This window comes from Bombyx mandarina, chromosome 20 (assembly GCF_030267445.1).
Source record: "Bombyx mandarina strain Sakado chromosome 20, ASM3026744v2".
Taxonomy (NCBI): domain Eukaryota; kingdom Metazoa; phylum Arthropoda; class Insecta; order Lepidoptera; family Bombycidae; genus Bombyx; species Bombyx mandarina.
Window position 1 is genome coordinate 6530308 of NC_143226.1, and position 17745 is coordinate 6548052.

The 17745-nt window shown below is 43.1% G+C and overlaps 1 long non-coding RNA gene across 1 annotated transcript; it reads right to left on the minus strand.

The window, feature by feature from the left end:
• Window positions 1-2237: 2237 nt before the first annotated feature.
• Window positions 2238-4680, minus strand: LOC149500712 (uncharacterized). The gene is made up of 2 exons (XR_016324755.1): window positions 3644-4680; window positions 2238-3569 (listed from the first exon to the last, which is right to left on the minus strand). It is a non-coding gene; the product is annotated as an uncharacterized LOC149500712 (long non-coding RNA).
• Window positions 4681-17745: the final 13065 nt, after the last annotated feature.

A 17745-nucleotide genomic window follows, 5' to 3' on the forward strand; every position in this document is an offset into this window, starting at 1 on the left:
TAATTTGTTTTCAAGTAAAACACAGGTTATGTGTACTGTAGTAAGCAACACTGTATACACTACGGAGTATACACTATAGGTATCCGAGCTCAGTGTAGCGAGAGAGATGGCTTAACGCCGGATCGAGTGGGAGAGAATCGCACAGTCGATTGCGCATGGCGACGCGTCGCCACGCCAGAAATCGGTTTTACGTGCGGCTATAGATGTTTCACATAAAAAAAAAAAAACGTGTGGCCCTCGGGAACTGCCGCGCTAAAGCTATTGCATAGCATTTTTTATCAACTTATGCAATTATAATTAGACAATGATAATTTAATATTAAAACAATAATTAAAAAAAAAATAGTTGTAAATGTTAAATGGTTACTGGGCTCCAGTAACTACTTAACATCAGGTGGGCCATGAGCTCGTTCACCCATCTATGCAATAAAACAAACAAAATGCAGTGTGACGTCCCGCCACGCGCTTGTTCACAAACACTACACAAGCGCAACGTGTGAATGTGTTGAACGCACTGAAGTAGGAAACCTATGGAAATGAAACGTCAACAAAAAATTCGTGCCACTGTGACGTCATCTGGCCACAAAACATGGCGGTTTTAGTGCTGCCCAGAAGATTTTAATGTTAGTAGGTTTTATCGATAAACGTTCTTGGCTCATTTTATTTTAAATATTGTTGAGTGAATGTATTTGTAGAATTTATACTTTAATAGGAAGTAAGTATATTGTTATGTGCAAAGATGATGTGATTTAGATATTATGTGAAATCTAAGACGAGTTCGTGCTTCAAATTTGCCAAGTACCTAAACGATATGACGATTTTTAAAATTTGCTACACTGATTTTATAAAGTTGTCGTTTGTCGCAAAACATAAAGATATGGCGTAGTACAGTGCCATCTGCCCATTTCTAGCATGCTGAATGTTATCGTATTTTGAGTATGTAAGCTTGAGGGTAGATATTATCTTGTTGAACACCAAGTAAAACGATGTCACTTCTGATTCCTGATTTAATCAACAATATGTTATCTTAACAATTCACTTTAACACTTGTCCAACTTTAACCAGTACGTACAACAATCACTGAATCACACAACGTAACAAAGATATAGTAAGTGCACCAGGCAAGCGCAGTCCAACGAATGTTCATTTCAAGGCACGTTCCGCCTTTTTATACTAGCCGGCGCAGCTGGCTTATGAGTCACTTCTGTTGCAGCTGTTGTTTACGAGTGGAACGACACGGCCGGCGCGCCTCGCTTGTGTGAGTCACTCCTATTGCACGTGCTGTATAACATAAATATCGTTAACGCCGTCACGGCCATACTGACGTGCGCTCGTCCTCGTGCGCGCATTCTTATGGTATGTCTGTGAACAACAAACGTGTTCGTTCATCCTGACATTAACGGATGCAACTTAAAACGTGGTCTATGATATTAACAATCTAGTACGGTTCGGTTCGCATAATTCTTCAGAAAATCCTATACTGGCTATAAATAACCTTCAGACTGCTTACATACCTGGGCCAGTTCATTTAAAACTCTTCAGGTATGTAAGTATGTCCCTTTTAACTTAGACCGGAATTGTTATCCCTTCAGTTTTTCGAACTGGACCGGATAATGCTAGACCGAATCGCAATCCCTGTAGCTAATTGTTGTGGCTAATCTGGATGAAAATCCCTATAGCCAAGCCATTGGACCGGACAGACCCTTCAATGACTTCACACCTTTTTTTTTTTTTTTTTTTTTTCCTCTTTTTTTTTTTTGCTAGTCCGGATTAACATCTCTCTAGCCACATACAATTCTCTTTTTTTTTTTTTTTAATCTGCGTGTACGGTAGCGTTTGTTAAAACATTTCTTAAACCAGAACATTTATACGGAATTTCTTCAGAAATAGTGCGAGACCGACCATCGTTTTCTACATTTCCAACACCTGCACCTGAGGTGCCTGAGCTTACAGACATTGTATCACTACCCACAGACTATGTTTGCTGTATCGCTATTTGCGGACAAAAATGTCGCTTCTATTGTCAGTGATAGAGTCGTCATCATTAAGATCAGTTTCACGAACAAGATTAATTAACCCATCTGTGTACGCCGTCACGTCATCGTCACTATAATTTTCAGAAATTTCTAGTAGGCCTGACGGGCCTCGAGGTACTTCGCGTAAGTTTTCATGGGGAACTTTGTACACTAGAACCATTTACATATCTCAACTTATACCTATCGTTTTCCAAAACTGCAGATGATTGAAAGATTACTGGTGGCCCGGAGGCCTTTCCTGCTTCACCAGGACGGGTGGGCGAGCAAAGGCTCAGCCAAGAGGGGTGGGATTTGCTAACAACTGCCCGAGCGCCTCCGCAGGAGACCTAACAACTCAAGAGCAATTGCTTCGCGAATGAATCTACTACCGGATCGGAATCGCGACCCACTGAGAAGATCCGGCGAGAAACTCAGTGGGCTGATGCATGGGTTAGGTTGCACGTCGACCTCTTTGTCGAGTTCGACGAGTACGATTACTGGGGTTCCTCAGCCTGCTCCTAGTGTTAGAGCTGAAGGTATCTAATGCAAGAGTTATTGGATCTGATGGATCCGTAAGGACGTGTCTAGGGTGACTACGGTGATTTGTTCATGAAACCGCTTACCATTGAATAAATTACTATGGCTTTGTTTTATAAGACTACAGTCTGACCCTGAATGGAACATAAAGGGGGAGCCAAAACCACTTATCTGTAACACACTGAAGCTCTGGAACACACGTTGACGTCTCTGGTTGGACCTGCCACAGCACCTGGAGCAGTGTCGTTTTTCTTCTTGTAGCGCATGGAACACCCAGAAGCTACATGGCTCGCATCACCGCACACGTAACAGCCGACTTGCAGGCGAGAGCCGGGCGCCCACGGATGAGGAGGTTGTTCAGGTTTTGCAGGCTGTATTTTTGTGAGGCAAGTAGCAGCTCGAGCCTTAAGCGAATGTGTGAGAGTCAAAATTAAATCGACACCATCCAATACTTCAACTACTTTAAACGGCCCTTTAAACTTCGTATCTAATTTAGTTTGATTATGCTCTTCGTATTAATGTGTGGACGAGCTCACAGCCCACCTTCTGTTAAGTGGTTACTGGAACCCATAGACATCCACAGCGTAAACGCACCACACACCTTGAGATAGAAGTTCTAAGGTCTCAGTATAGTTACAACCGCTGCCCCACCCTTCAAACCGAAAAACACCACTGCTTCACGGCAGAAATAGGCAGGGTGATGGTACCCGTGCGGTCGATGGCACTATACGGAGCACCCGTCTGGTGCCACGTCCTTACCCACGAGAACGTCGCCGCGCTGCGACGCCGGCAGCGCGCGATCGCAGTTATTCAATGATACCTCACAGTCTCCTACGAGGCGGCGCGCCCTAGCGCAAGTGCAGCCGGAGCGCGGGGGCTCCAATATCGGCAGTCCGTGCTGGAGGCGTGGTCTCGTCGTCTGGCGGACCCGTCGGCCGGCCTCCGTACCGTCGAGGCGATCTGCCCGGCTCTCGCGGACTGGGTGGGCCGCGACCGCGGAAGTCTCACCTCCGGCTACCTCTCTTACACGATGTTACTCCCACACTGAGGAAGCCAACCGCGAACACATGTCAAGCACGCACAAGCATGCACTTCACCGGAAAAACCTGCATCCGCCAGCGGAACCCGAACACCGCCGCATCGCCAGACACGAACGCACCGGACGTCTTATCTTACAGGTCACGACGACTTCAGATGTGTCAATTTTTCTTCCCCACGGAAACTTGCTTGCTTTCTTGTTTGCTTGCTTGCTGGAGCCCGAAGTCATCGAACGTGTAGTGTTATTGGTATTGAATCGAGTAGATTCTAAAATTTCAGCGACAATTCACAGTCTCATGTCCTGGTTTACTGTACTAGTGCCATGTAACTCTAGCAGTAGTCATTGGCTTAAAAACGATTCGTGTCGGAACTACCCACTCGTCATGACAGATCCATTATTGCGATCGAAGTTTCACTTGAGATTTGCACTTGCCTTAATTTCTTGCAATAGCTTGTTACGTGTTGTATTTCCGTTAGTAAATGCCATGTGATGAAGTCGACAGTCAAACTGGGCAACATGAGCCAGAACGTAAGATGTGACGATTTCTTCGTAGCTCAGATCTTCCATCGAGGTAACAGAGACGTTATTACACGACTTACGTATGCTGCATTCACGCTCTTGTGGCGTACCACTACTAGTATTCTGATCTGCATCATGTTTTTTTTGCTGTACTTTGAACATGTTCAAACACGTCACGCCAGTGAGAGTAGAGTCCTGATCTCACTTCTGATGTAAGCTTGAGGGTAGATATTATCTTGTTGAACACCAAGTAAAACGATGTCACTTCTGATTCCTGATTTAATCAACAATATGTTATCTTAACAATTCACTTTAACACTTGTCCAACTTTAACCAGTACGTACAACAATCACTGAATCACACAACGTAACAAAGATATAGTAAGTGCACCAGGCAAGCGCAGTCCAACGAATGTTCATTTCAAGGCACGTTCCGCCTTTTTATACTAGCCGGCGCAGCTGGCTTATGAGTCACTTCTGTTGCAGCTGTTGTTTACGAGTGGAACGACACGGCCGGCGCGCCTCGCTTGTGTGAGTCACTCCTATTGCACGTGCTGTATAACATAAATATCGTTAACGCCGTCAAGTACGTGTTTTTCTTAGACTATTACAATCTATTTTAATTGTTTTGCTGACCTAAAGTCCGTAACACACTACCGCAGCGCACCTCAAGGAAGGTACGCCGCACCATTTGAATCACTCTCACTTGAGAGTGATTAAAATTTTAAACTTATCAAGGGACCGCCTGATAAAAAAAAACACCTACAGAACATTTATTCGTAAATAAAATTACAAACGTCATTCCTTGTGACTTCCTCTCTAAAATCACTTAATTATTAAATATTTAACGAGTTGACAATAGTGTTATAAAACTATTTTATTTAAATAGTTCCGACGACTTTCTTGAGAGCCTATAAAATATGTTTTAATTATTATTTTTGTATGTTTTAAGCATGATAAAATAAGAAATTTTATATAAGCAATCATATTAAATCGATATCAAAGTCAATAAATAATGTACAACCCAAAACAGACGGCCGAACTGACGTGACAATGACATTTGGCGCGCTAAACATGGCGGATTTTCGGCCTCATTAGACGGAGACGGAGACATTTACGTATATTCATATTTCATTTTATGTACGCACTGAAATACTGTTATATTGTTTTCCTGCGAGTTAAAGTGCTGAGTAAGAACGAGATAGATATATGTTTATGTATGTGCCTTCAAAATGGGTGCTATTTATATAAGCAATTGTACGTATAGAACAATATGTCGTGTCCCTACTATATAGGTCTATGGTTGAACCAATGAAGTAGGAAACCTATGGAAATGAAACGTCAACCAAAATTTCGTGCCGCTGTGACGTCATCTGGCCACAAAACATGGCGGCTTTAGTGCTGTACAAAAGATTTCAATGTTATCAGGTTTTATCGATAAACGTTCTTGGCTCATTTTATTTTAAATATTGTTGAGTATTATTTATTTGTAGAATTTATACTTTAATGGGAAGTAAGTAGGTATATTGTTATGTGCAAATATGATATGATTTAGATGGGTGAAATCTAAGACAAGTTCGTCCTTCGAATTTGCCAAGTAAACGATATGATGATTTTTAAAAGTTGCTACACTGATTTTATAAAGTTGTCGTTTGTCGCAAAACATAAAGATATGGCGTAGTTCAAAGCCATCAGCCCATTTCTAGCATGCTAAATGTTATCGTATTTTGAGTACGTGTTTTTCTTAGACTATTACAATCTATTTTAATTGTTTTGCTGACTCTAAAGTCCGTAACATACTACCGCAGCGCACCCCAAGGAAGGTGCGCCGCACCATTTGAATCACTTTCGCTTGAGAGTGATTCAAATTTAAAACTTATCAAGGGACCGCGTGAAAAAAAAAACACCTACAGAACATTTATTCATTAATTACAAACGTCATTCCTTGTGACTTCCTCTCTAAAATCACTTAATTATTAAATATTTAACAAATTTACAATAGTGTTTTTCTCACTGCGGAATAAAACTATTTTATTTAAATAGTTCCGAAGAGATTTTGTCGGTAGCCTTTTTCCCGAAATATCTAAACAGAATGTCTAAATATGTTTTGATGACATATTTTAAAGTGGTATTTATGATTAGTGTCATGATCAATAGATTCCGACCGAAAAATGGATTTTTCGGATGAGGGCTCCATAATGAATTTAAATACATATAGATAATAGTTTTAGGACATCGACTTTCTTGAGATCCTATAAAATACGTTTTAATTATTATTTTTGTATGTTTTAAGCATAATAAATTATGAAATTTTATATAATCAATCATATTAAATCGATATCATAGTCAATAAATAATGTACAACCCAAAACAGACGGCCGAACTGACGTGACAATGACATTTGGCGCGCTAAACATGGCGGATTTTCGGCCTCATTAGACGGAGACGGAGATATTTACGTATATTCATGTTTCATTTTATGTACGCACTGAAATACTGTTATATTGTTTTCCTGCGAGTTAAAGTGCTGAGTAAGAACGAGATAGATATATGTTTATGTATGTGCCTTCAAAATGGGTGCTATTTATATAAGCGATTGTACGTATAGAACATTATGTCGTGTCCCTACTATATAGGTCTATGGGTTGAACGCGAGCTACATGGTAGGCGGAGTGAGGGGTGGAAGGTTTTTTTCGTTATGGAATTTCATGATTTCGGGCTCAAGGTGCGCGATAAAATCTATGCAATAGCTTAAAAATTCTGTGATGTTAAACAGATATTTGTTTGTATGTTGTAACGCAAAGAACAATGGCAGCTTTCTATACAACATTTTACCTGATATCTATTTGAGGCGTCTTGAAACAAAAAAATACTAAAACGATAGGAATAACATAGCTTAAGCTTAATCAGAAATATTTTTGGTATTAGAAAGTCACAAAAAAAAGATATCAACGTGTTTACTTTATAATTTGAGGTTATCTATCAATAAGAGATGTCTCTGATTTTTGTAGGCACGGACTATAACAAATTGAAAAAATAAGTAAACGATATGTTTAAATAACATTTTTAGTTTCATTATCATAGATGAACCAAGGATACACCTCTAATAGTACTCGAGTAGGTACCCTTAGCAATTGCAAAGCTACCTAGGTACATATACATATTATATAGTGTGTTCTTTCTTCTTTGTAAATGTGTAAAAATGTGTGTCAGAGATAGGTACTTTTAACCTTTTGAACGAATTAGTCACATATTTGCGACAAACGAAGGCTTGCAAAGCTAATTTACTATACCTAGTAGAATTATTTTGTCCATGCAGTTTGGGTCATAAAAAATCGGAGCGGTGAAGCGAGTATTTCCCTCTCTCTTCCACTCACGAGCCTTATGGACGGGCACAGTGATGCGCATTATGTCAGTTGTCATACTGTTAAAATCATTTCATCTGCAGTGCTGCCATTACTATTACATATTTAGTTATTTAATTAAGTACTAATTGTAACAAAAGATAATTAATATTATTATTTTCATTTTAAATACTGAATATTATTAATTATCAAAAAATATTGCTTTTTTGTGCCAATAGTATAAATGCCATCCTTTACAAATGTATTAAACCGGAAGTACACAAAAATCGAATTAAAAGCTTATTAAATTAACATTTTTTCGTGGCTTTGCCACGTAAATCTAACATCGTATAAAAAACGAGCAAATAAAATGATGAAGTTTCATTTATGTCTTAATCTTAGACGCCTTTTAAAACATTCAGGTAAAAAATTGCCATTGTTCTTTACTTTCTCAATCTTGGGATTATTTTTCATTAATATTTTGAGACTACAACGACTGAATAGATGCGCTAAGCGATAATTCGCGCGTTGGCAATGTAAATAGCTTTCAATGTGTTCTGCAATTTTTCCGAGTCGTAGGTATAATTAAAATTAAATACTTTTACAGTTCAATCTAGCGTTTTCATAATCTCATTACATTATTCCCGACGATCCGAATACAGTTTTACAGTTCTCGCGGTTATGGACGATTCAACGGAAAGGGCAAAATTTTGTGTAAGGCATATTGTTACGTGCTGGGGTTCGGGATGAATAAAAATCCACCAAAGTACAAATTGAAACTCTATTTATCACTTAATTTATCACAGAACACCTTACAACTCGTAGTTCGCTTCTTCCGCTTCGCTTCAGGTGATCCGTTCGCTGTTTCGCTTCGAGTCGATTACTAACTGTCTCCGTGTCATCTCTGCAACGTTTTTATAGTCGATACGACATTCCTAGTATTATCGAGAGCATTCCTGATAAGTCGAGTAGTTTCGATGTGTGTTTACGCTATTTGATAATAGATGGCGCTGTACTTCCCGGGCGTTCTCGACGTTACTAGTTCGTTTGAAATTTGTTTCTGCTATTTGACGATAGATGGCGTTGCCCTTACCGACGTAACGATATTATTTTTGTTAATTCGAATCAGTAATCATGACCAGGTGTAACAGATTATAATGCATCATTTATATAATCCGTGAACATGTTAATAATAAATACTCTTTAAATAGTATGTGCAGCTTATTAAAAAAATGCTTCAACAAATAACAAACCGAAGATAAAATTAATTAATATAATCTGTTTTTTTTCCGCTTTTGATAGTGGTTGGAATATTAGAGTCGAGTTATTAAGCTAAGAGTTAATAATTAATATTAGTTAGGTCAAAACTTCTATACTCCTCAGCTAAGTAATAAAAATTCATCGTTACACATGCTAATTTTATTTGAATTCCATTGCGTGCTGTTTTTGCTATGAAAAATATGTTCCTTTTGTTTATTGCTAGATGAGTGGACGAGCTCACAGCCCACCTGGTGTTAAGCGGTTACTGGAGCCCATAAACATCTACAACGTAAATGCGCTACCCACATTGAGATATAAGTTACAACGGCTGCCCCACCCTTCAAACCGAAACGCATTACTGCTTTACGGCAGAAATAGGCGGGGTGGTGGTACCCACCCGTGCGGACTCACAACAGGTCCTACCACCAGTAATTACGCAAATTATAATTTTGCGGGTTTCATCTTTATTACACGAATGCAACGGACGTCTTATCCGTTAGGCCACGACGACTTCGACTTCTCTACATATTACGGTCATATTCTATGATGTTTCGCTCAAAGTGTAATTCTCAGCTGGGTACATTTGTACTTGATACGATATTCATTGAACTGATGAATATTTACAAGGAAAACAAGGCACGGCTTTGTTAGGGGTTTTTTTATTTATTTATTTTTCCAAGTAAATTCCTTGGTGACTGATTCTATGCAACGCAAAAAAAAACTATTGCATGAACAGGGAATCCAGTAACGACAGTTTGCCGACAAAACGTTCTTTTAATATTGAAATTTGGAGCATTCTTTTTTTTTATTGCCTCGATGTGTGGACGAGCTCACAGCCCACCTGGTGTAAAGTGGTTACTGGAACCCATAGACATCCACAACGTAAATGCGCCACACACCTTGAGATATAAGTTCTAAGGTCTCAGTATAGTTACAACGGCAGAAATAGGCAGGGCGGTGGTACCTACCCGTGCGGACTCACAAGAGGTCCTACCACCTTCCTGCCAAAGAGTATTTTTTTAACAAGGGTGTATACCTATTTCCCACTGCTGAAGTCGTCGTGGCCTAAAGGATAAAACGTCCGGTGCTTTCGTATCTAGCGGTGCACCGGTGTTCGAATCCCGCAGGCGGGTACCAATTTTTCTAATGAAATACGTACTTAACAAATATTCACGATTGACTTGCACGGTATACGGAATAACATCGTAATAAAAATCAAATCAAATCAAATAAAAAAAAAACATGTTGAGTGTTTGTTAGTCGCACAAAATAAAAGTTGAGCTCACGAAAACCTTTCGAAATGTTCAAAAACCAATGCAATGCTTTATACGCGACTAGCGAACCGCCCTCGCTTCGCTTCGGAAACTGTAATTTATTATTGATTTCTCCACTATTTAATAGGTGTTATTATTATACATATAAACCTTCCTCTTCAATCACTCTATCTATTAAAAAAAACCGCATTGAAATCCGTTGCGTAGTTTTAAAGATTTAAGCATACATAGGGACAGACAGGTATAGGGACAGAGAAAGCGACTTTGTTTTATACTATGTAGTGAAGACTGTGTCGGATATAACGTATCGGAGCCCTGACTGGGTGTGGTAATGCAAAAGTTTGGCATCGGAGATCGAATAGCTAGATCGGGCAGAGAACGCAGCCAGAGATTTTTGCATAAAACACCTACGGTTTGAAGGGAATCAACATAGAATCCTGATTTCCACCTAAAGAAGGTGGCGAATTTGGAGTTCTCATGTGTACGAGACTTGATTACTTTGTAGTTTGTTATTTATTCTCCGATTAGCGGGAAATTTGCACTAAAAAATAAATGAATCAAACACACTATTTTATAAACACTTTTTTTTTTTTTTTTTCCACAGGAGAAAATCGCCGGATCCCCACCCGCGCGGCAGGTGGGGTATGTGGGAGTTGAACCTCACTAAAAACTCCTGCCGCTCACAACCGGCGCCCTACCTCGGACCGGGCCGGAGCCCAGTCGGGGCTATTGAAACGGCGGGACAGGGTTGACGCAGAGCACATTACATCCATCCCACCGTCCCACGGACGCCGGACCGGTGGCCGCCAGCGACACGACCACCGGTTCCCTCGTTCAGCGGGCCGAGAGCCCGCTTTGATGGCGCCGCGTTACACCTTCCCCCAGAGCGGTCGGGGGAACGCGGTCTGCCATCACCCGGCTTCCTATTGCGGGTGAGCGTGCAGAGCACGCCACCCCACGTCTGGGTCCCTCCCCGCACAAAACGGGTGGGACCCCTAGCTCTTAGGGGGCCAGGTCACGGATATGACCCCAGTCCCGACCCCCTGCTCGGCGGCGGCGGGTTTCTGCGTAGTGAGGAGAGCTTTCCCTCACTCGCCCCGCCGCCTCCTTCTGCGAGATGGTGCACTCGCAGAAGTCGAGCATAGCCTTCCATGACTCATCGCTGCCAAGCATCGACGCCACGACGCCAGGCAGCGACAAGTCAGGTCCTATCTTTGCGACCAGGACACGGCGCTGCACCTCCCAAGCGGGGCAGACAGCGAGCGTATGCTCCGCCGTCCAGGTCGTGTCCACAATGGTGACACCTCGTCGTCGGCTCAGCCCCTATCCGGCGCAGGTACTTCCCGAAGCATCCGTGCCCGGTCAGCACCTGCACCAGACGAAAGGTGAGACGTCCTTCGCCACGATTCACCCAGTCATCAAAGACCGGGTAAACCGCCTCGACGGTCCGTAGCCCCCACGTGGGGTTGGCCAATCGCCTCGACCACGACTCGAGCACGGACCGCCGAGAATGGGCCTTCCGCGCCCGCAGCTCACTTTCGGGGAGACGCGCCACGCCCCGAGCACGAAGCTCGCTGCGCCACCGATAGTCGGCAGCGAGCGACTCCGCCTCCAGCTCCCATGGCGGCGTCCCCGCCAAAACACACGCCGCCTCGATGGAGACGGTGCGATATCCGCGAATGACCCTGATGGCAACGGTGCGCTGCGGCCGGCGCAGGAACCGAGCCATAGTGGCCCGGTTGCGCGGCTCAGCCCACACAGGTGCACCGTACAGGGCCATCGATCGCACCACCCCCGCGTAGAGGCGGCGCACAACCTGATCCGGTCCCCCAATATTCGGGAGCAGCCGGCTCAAAGAACCGGCCGTCCCCATCAATCGGGGGACCAGCTCCGCAAAGTGAGCACGAAAAGCCCACCGGCTGTCCAACACGAGGCCGAGGTACTTCAACTGCACCCCGACCCCTATCCGGACGCCTCCAACCACGATGTGGGTGTCAACTGGTGGCGCCCTCCGCGGCCCGTGAAACCACAGAGCCTCGGATTTACTGAGCGCCACGTCGAGACCCAGCCTCCTTATCCTTCCGACGACGAGGGCCACTCCCGCTGTGGCGAGACGGGCAGACTCCCTAAAATCATCCCCCCGGGCCACGACCAACGTGTCGTCCGCGTAACAAATAACGCGGAGGCCCGGGAGGAGGGCGCCCCTCAGCACCCAGTCGTACCCGATATTCCACAAGAGGGGGCCGAGAACCGACCCCTGTGGAACACCACGCACGACCGGAAAACGATGAAGGGTCCCACCGTACCCGGTACATACGACCGACCTGGCCCCCAAATAGGACCCAACCAGCCGGCCGAGGTAGAGGGGCACTCCATGCCTCTCCAATGCCCCCCCTATCACGGTCCAGGGCAGAGTGTTAAATGCGTTGGCGATGTCAAGAGACACCGCCAGCGCCACCCCACCCCGAGAAACGGCCTCGTCCGAGAGGGACCGCACGCGAAGAATTGCATCCACGGTCGAACGGCCCTCCCGGAAGCCGTACTGCTCCGCCGACAGGTCAGGCCCCACCCCGACCAGGTGCCGAACGATGCGGGCAGCCAGAATACGTTCCAGCAATTTTCCCGCCTCGTCCAGCAGCACGATAGGCCGATACCCGGCGGCTGTATCCACCGGGCGCTCCTCCTTCCTCAACAACACAAGTCTACCCGTCCGCCAGAGCGACGGAAACCGTCCCGACTCCAAGCAGCCATTATATAGCTCAAGGAGCCGGTCCCCCAGGGCACCGAGGGCCAAGGCCAATACCCGGCCGTGGACTCCGTCCGGGCCGGGGGCCGTGTCTTTCGCAGTCATCTTGACAACGGCCACCCGGAGCTCTGCCTCGGTAATACGGGGCACCTCAGCAGGAGCTTGGCCGTCGACGGTGTCAGACGGCCCGCCCATAGCGGGAGGGACAAAACCCTCCTGCTCCTGCGGGAACAACGCCGAAACGATGTCCCGCAGCTGCTGGGGCTGGAGACGCTCAGTCATAGAGGGGGCCCACGGGCGCAACTTGCCGCGTACCAATTTGTATGGGCTCCCCCACGGATCCGCTTCGAGCGCCTCCAAGAGTCTCTCCATGTTCTGCTCCTTGGCCCGCCTGATGGCCAGCCGCAGGGCGTCCTTCGCAGCGCGATATTCGCGGTGCAGCCGAGCTTCCTCCTCCGCGAACGCGACGGGCTCGTCGCGCCGCAGGCGGCGGCGACGGCGGTGTCTAGTGCACCGGCGGCTCGCCCGAATGGAGACCGCACGCAGTCTTGCAATTTCGGGCGACCACCAGGGCGACTGTCGCCGTCCAGAGTGCCGAGAGCCGACCTGGGGCATCGAGGCATCACATATGCGGTGCATCGCGCCCCGGAACCATTCGGCCTCGGTTTCCACATCGACAGGTTGTGGGCGCTTGGGCGCCCACGCCGCCACCATAGAGGCCTCCACCAGGAGCTCCCTGTTCAGGAGCTTCAGTGCCCACCTAGGGAATGACCGGGATGCACTCTGCGGGGGATTTTATAAACACTTATAATGTTTTGGTAGTGCACAGTATTATAATATTAACAGGAAATGGAGAAACTATTGGTGGTAGGACCTCTTGTGAGTCTGCGCGGGTAGGTACCACCACGTATTCTGTATATTCTCTATAAGTGTGGGAAATTTCATTCTCCTCCGTCCGCGCAATTTTCGTAAAAAGGGGTACAAAGTTTTTGCTTTACGTATGAATATATAGATTTTGCGGGTTTGATTTTTATCGTACGACTAGCTGACCCGGCAGAATTCGTAGTGCCTCAATCGATAAATAAAATATCTAAACTTTTGTATAAAATAAACTTAAAACAAACAAAAGGAATCCGTCCGACGGGGCACACATCAAAGGTTATTTTTATTTAATTCCCAGCATTTTCATATTTATCTACCTTTTTAACCTTCTCTGGACTTCCACAAATAATTCAAGACCAAAATTAGCCAAATCGGTCCAGCCGTTCTCGAGTTTTAGCGAGACTAACGAACAGCATTTCATTTTTATATATATATGTCGTGGATAACGACTTTTAGTAATATTAAGACGGTGGTTTTGATTATTATTTTAAATGATGAAATGTTTTGATAAATATCACAAAATGAAGGGTAGACTCCGTAACGCCACAGTTTAAAATGGCGGTACGTGGACAGAGTCGTGGCATTCGTGTCAGACAGTGATTTCGTCCGTCTCAGCAGTGAGTCTCTGACAGTCAGTCAGTCAGTCAGTCAGTCGGTCTGTCGGTATGTGCAACGAAACTGTCGGTTTATCCTGTCATTGTGAAAGTTGTGTGTGTTGAGTTTCAATAATTATTACTGAAAAGTTTTATTGACTAAACTGAGTTCAATCGAATACGAGTGATGACGAAACTACCGCTCAGCCATCCCTGACGTGTGCCAACATATAGATGTTATTCCTTCACCGTGGAAGTCAATCGTGAACATTTGTTGAGTACGTGTTTCATTAGAAAAATTGGTACCCGCCTGAGATTGGAACATCGGTGCTTCGCCCAACACGAATGCACCAGACGTCTTATCCTTTACTGCAGTGTATAACACTTGTCCTTTTGTAGTATTTTTTCCACTCAAGTTCTCTGTTTGTTGCTTGCGATTGCTCTGGTATAATATCGGTCTTGCCTTCAGAGCGGAATGCCTGACTGCTCACAGAAATAGTCAGTGAGGCGGTCAATTGTTTGTGTACCGTATATGCAAGTTCGCATATTGCCCTTGTTTTTCTCTATGTTGTTTTTTGATTAATAACCCTCTCTTATGTTGTTTGTTTGTTGGATTGTTTGTGAGATGTGGAAGGTTTATCTATATATAAATACGTGAAGCGAAAACTTTGTATCCCTTTTTACGTAAAACGCGCGGACGGAGGACACTATAAAATTTTCCACACTTATAGAGAATATAGAGTAGAAGTGCACAATGATAATATTTTTTTAAATAATGCATAAAATATACATTAAATCAATAAAGAAAACATTACATACACTACATACCATGTATTTGACGCACACACGCATGCATACTATTTATTGTCAAACTTTTGTTCTTGACGTGTTTTTATTTTTACGGGATTTTATGACTTGGTAACTAAGACCTTTAAGTCATGTCTTATTTTAATATATTTCTTAATTTTATGAAAAATGATAACATGGAGTGAAATGAAATGAAAATGATTAATTTGGGTAATTAATCAACTGGGATGAAATTAAATAAAATGAGATTGTAGGTGTTTCTACTATATTTATGTATATTAGTTCATATTATTTATTAATTTACTTTGCACACCTACTCAATATTTAATATTATATCATATTTAATTACGTATTCTATAACACACTCTCATACAGTACACAAATACGCCAAACAATCATACATTCACAACACTATTCAAAATTATATTATTTACACAAGCATAGTCGGGCGCAACCGCTAGTATGCGGCAAAGACCCCGACTATGTATAACTGCGTACGTACTGGTCGTCGCCTGCGACACGACTCGGCCGCCGCTCGCGGCCAGTCGGGTTTGATCACGCCACGCTAACACTGTGTCACTCCTTGACTTACGCGTACTCTTTTGCTTCGTTACGATTTATTGTTTTCATCTATTTTGTATTATTGTGTTTGAACTTGCTACCGCTTTATCTGTGTCTTCTGTACTCCGTAATTTCTCCTTCTTAATATTGTTATACCGTCTGTGTTTGGAAATAACCTGTCCATCCAATTACGGACTCGTTATTGTGCCGCCCGGCACTGGTGACCTTACCACCACCATCAACGACCACTAAAGAGATGAGATGATATGGGATGAAATATATAATCTCAGTAAAATGGTGGTCATTTACTGAGATTTTTTCAGTGGACTTTTTGGAGGATCCCGAGAAGTTACGTCCAGCGGCTTTGTTTCATTTTCCCACAATTGTGCACTTTCACAGATATTAAACACTTAGCAAACCACCGTTATTACACATTTATACCCGAAGAAACACTAAATAGACAAAATAAAACAAAATCACACAACTTTACTCCTCGCGTTCCCGCCAAAAAGTCCTCTTGACGTGTGTTGTCAAATTGAGAATAGATTAAGTATTGTTTGTCTTTGTTAATATTTTTATGGAGTAGTCTTAGCGAAATTTGTGATTATACAAGTATAAAATACAATCATAATCAATTAATTATAGTCGAATTTCGACTACTGTGGGACCTTTAGTTATTCTATTTACGCTACGCTTTTTTACAATAAACTCATTTTTTCTTACACTATTTTTAATACAAATTTATTAAAATTTATTTTCTATTTTTTAGTTGGATTTTACCTAGTCAGGTCATAAGTATTGTCACACAGTAAAAACTTTTCTTTTAGAATGCTGGCCACAAAAAAGTTTATTGAATTCGAATTTCGAATTATTCATGAAAATAAAAATGTATACTTTTAGAATTTTACTCATTTTTAAATATGGAGTGGACGCTTAAAGAACACCGTGTTGCAGTTATTGCGTTGCATCGTTGCGGTTACGCGCCAATTCAAATTTTTAACATACTGAAAAATTTTAATATAACCAAAAGATTCGTTTATCGTACCATCAAACGATACAATGAAGACTAGTGTAGATGAAAGGTCAAGAAGTGGTCTCCCTCGGTCTGTTAGGACTCCAGCAGTGATAAAAGCTGTGAAGGCGCGAATTCAAAGAAATCCCAAACTTAAGCAGAAACTGTTGGCCCTTTAGATGGGGTTAAGCAGAACCACGGTGAAAAGGATGTTAAATGAAGACTTAGGGCTTCGGGCATATCGAAGAAAAACAAGACATCGTTTGAATGCTCGTCTAATGGACCTGAGACTGAAGAGATGCCGCGCTTTGTTGAAGCGGTACGCGGGAAAAAAATATCGGGAAATTCTTTTTTCGGATGAAAAATTTTTACCGTAGAAGAGAGCTACAACAAACAAAATGATAAGGTGTACGCACACAGTAGTGAAGAAGCGAGCAACCGTATTCCGCGTGTCCAACGAGGTCATTTTCCATCCTCGCTCATGGTATGGTTGGGAGTTTCTTATTGGGGCTTAACAGAGGTACATTTTAGTGAGAAAGGTGTAAAAACGAATGCAGTTGTTTATCAAAATACAGTCCTGACGAACCTTGTGGAACCTGTTTCTCATGCCATGTTCAATAACAGGCACTGGGTATTCCAACAAGATTCGGCGCCAGCTCATAGAGCGAAGAGCACACAAGAATGGCTGGCGGCGCGTGAAATCGACTTCATCCGGAACGAAGACTGGCCCTCCTCCAGTCCAGATTTGAATCCGTTAGATTACAAGATATGGCAACACTTGGAGGAAAAGGCGTGTTCAAAGCCTCATCCCAATTTGGAGTCACTGAAGACATACTTGATTAAGGCAGCCGCCAATATTGACATGGACCTCGTTCGTGCTGCGATAGACGACTGGCCGCGCAGATTGAAGGCCTGTATTCAAAATCACGGAGGTCATTTTGAATAAACTTTAGTGTCATAAGAATCTATGTTTTGTTAAGTTCATTTTGGTATATGAATGGTTACATAATGAATAAACTTGTTTCAATTATTTTACATTAAACATGTGACAGACTTTATGACCAGACTAGGTATATGAAAGGGTATTTTGTTAGTTATTTTAAACTATTATTTATTTTTTCTACATCAATGTGAAGCCGCGTGTTAAAAGCTAGTTAG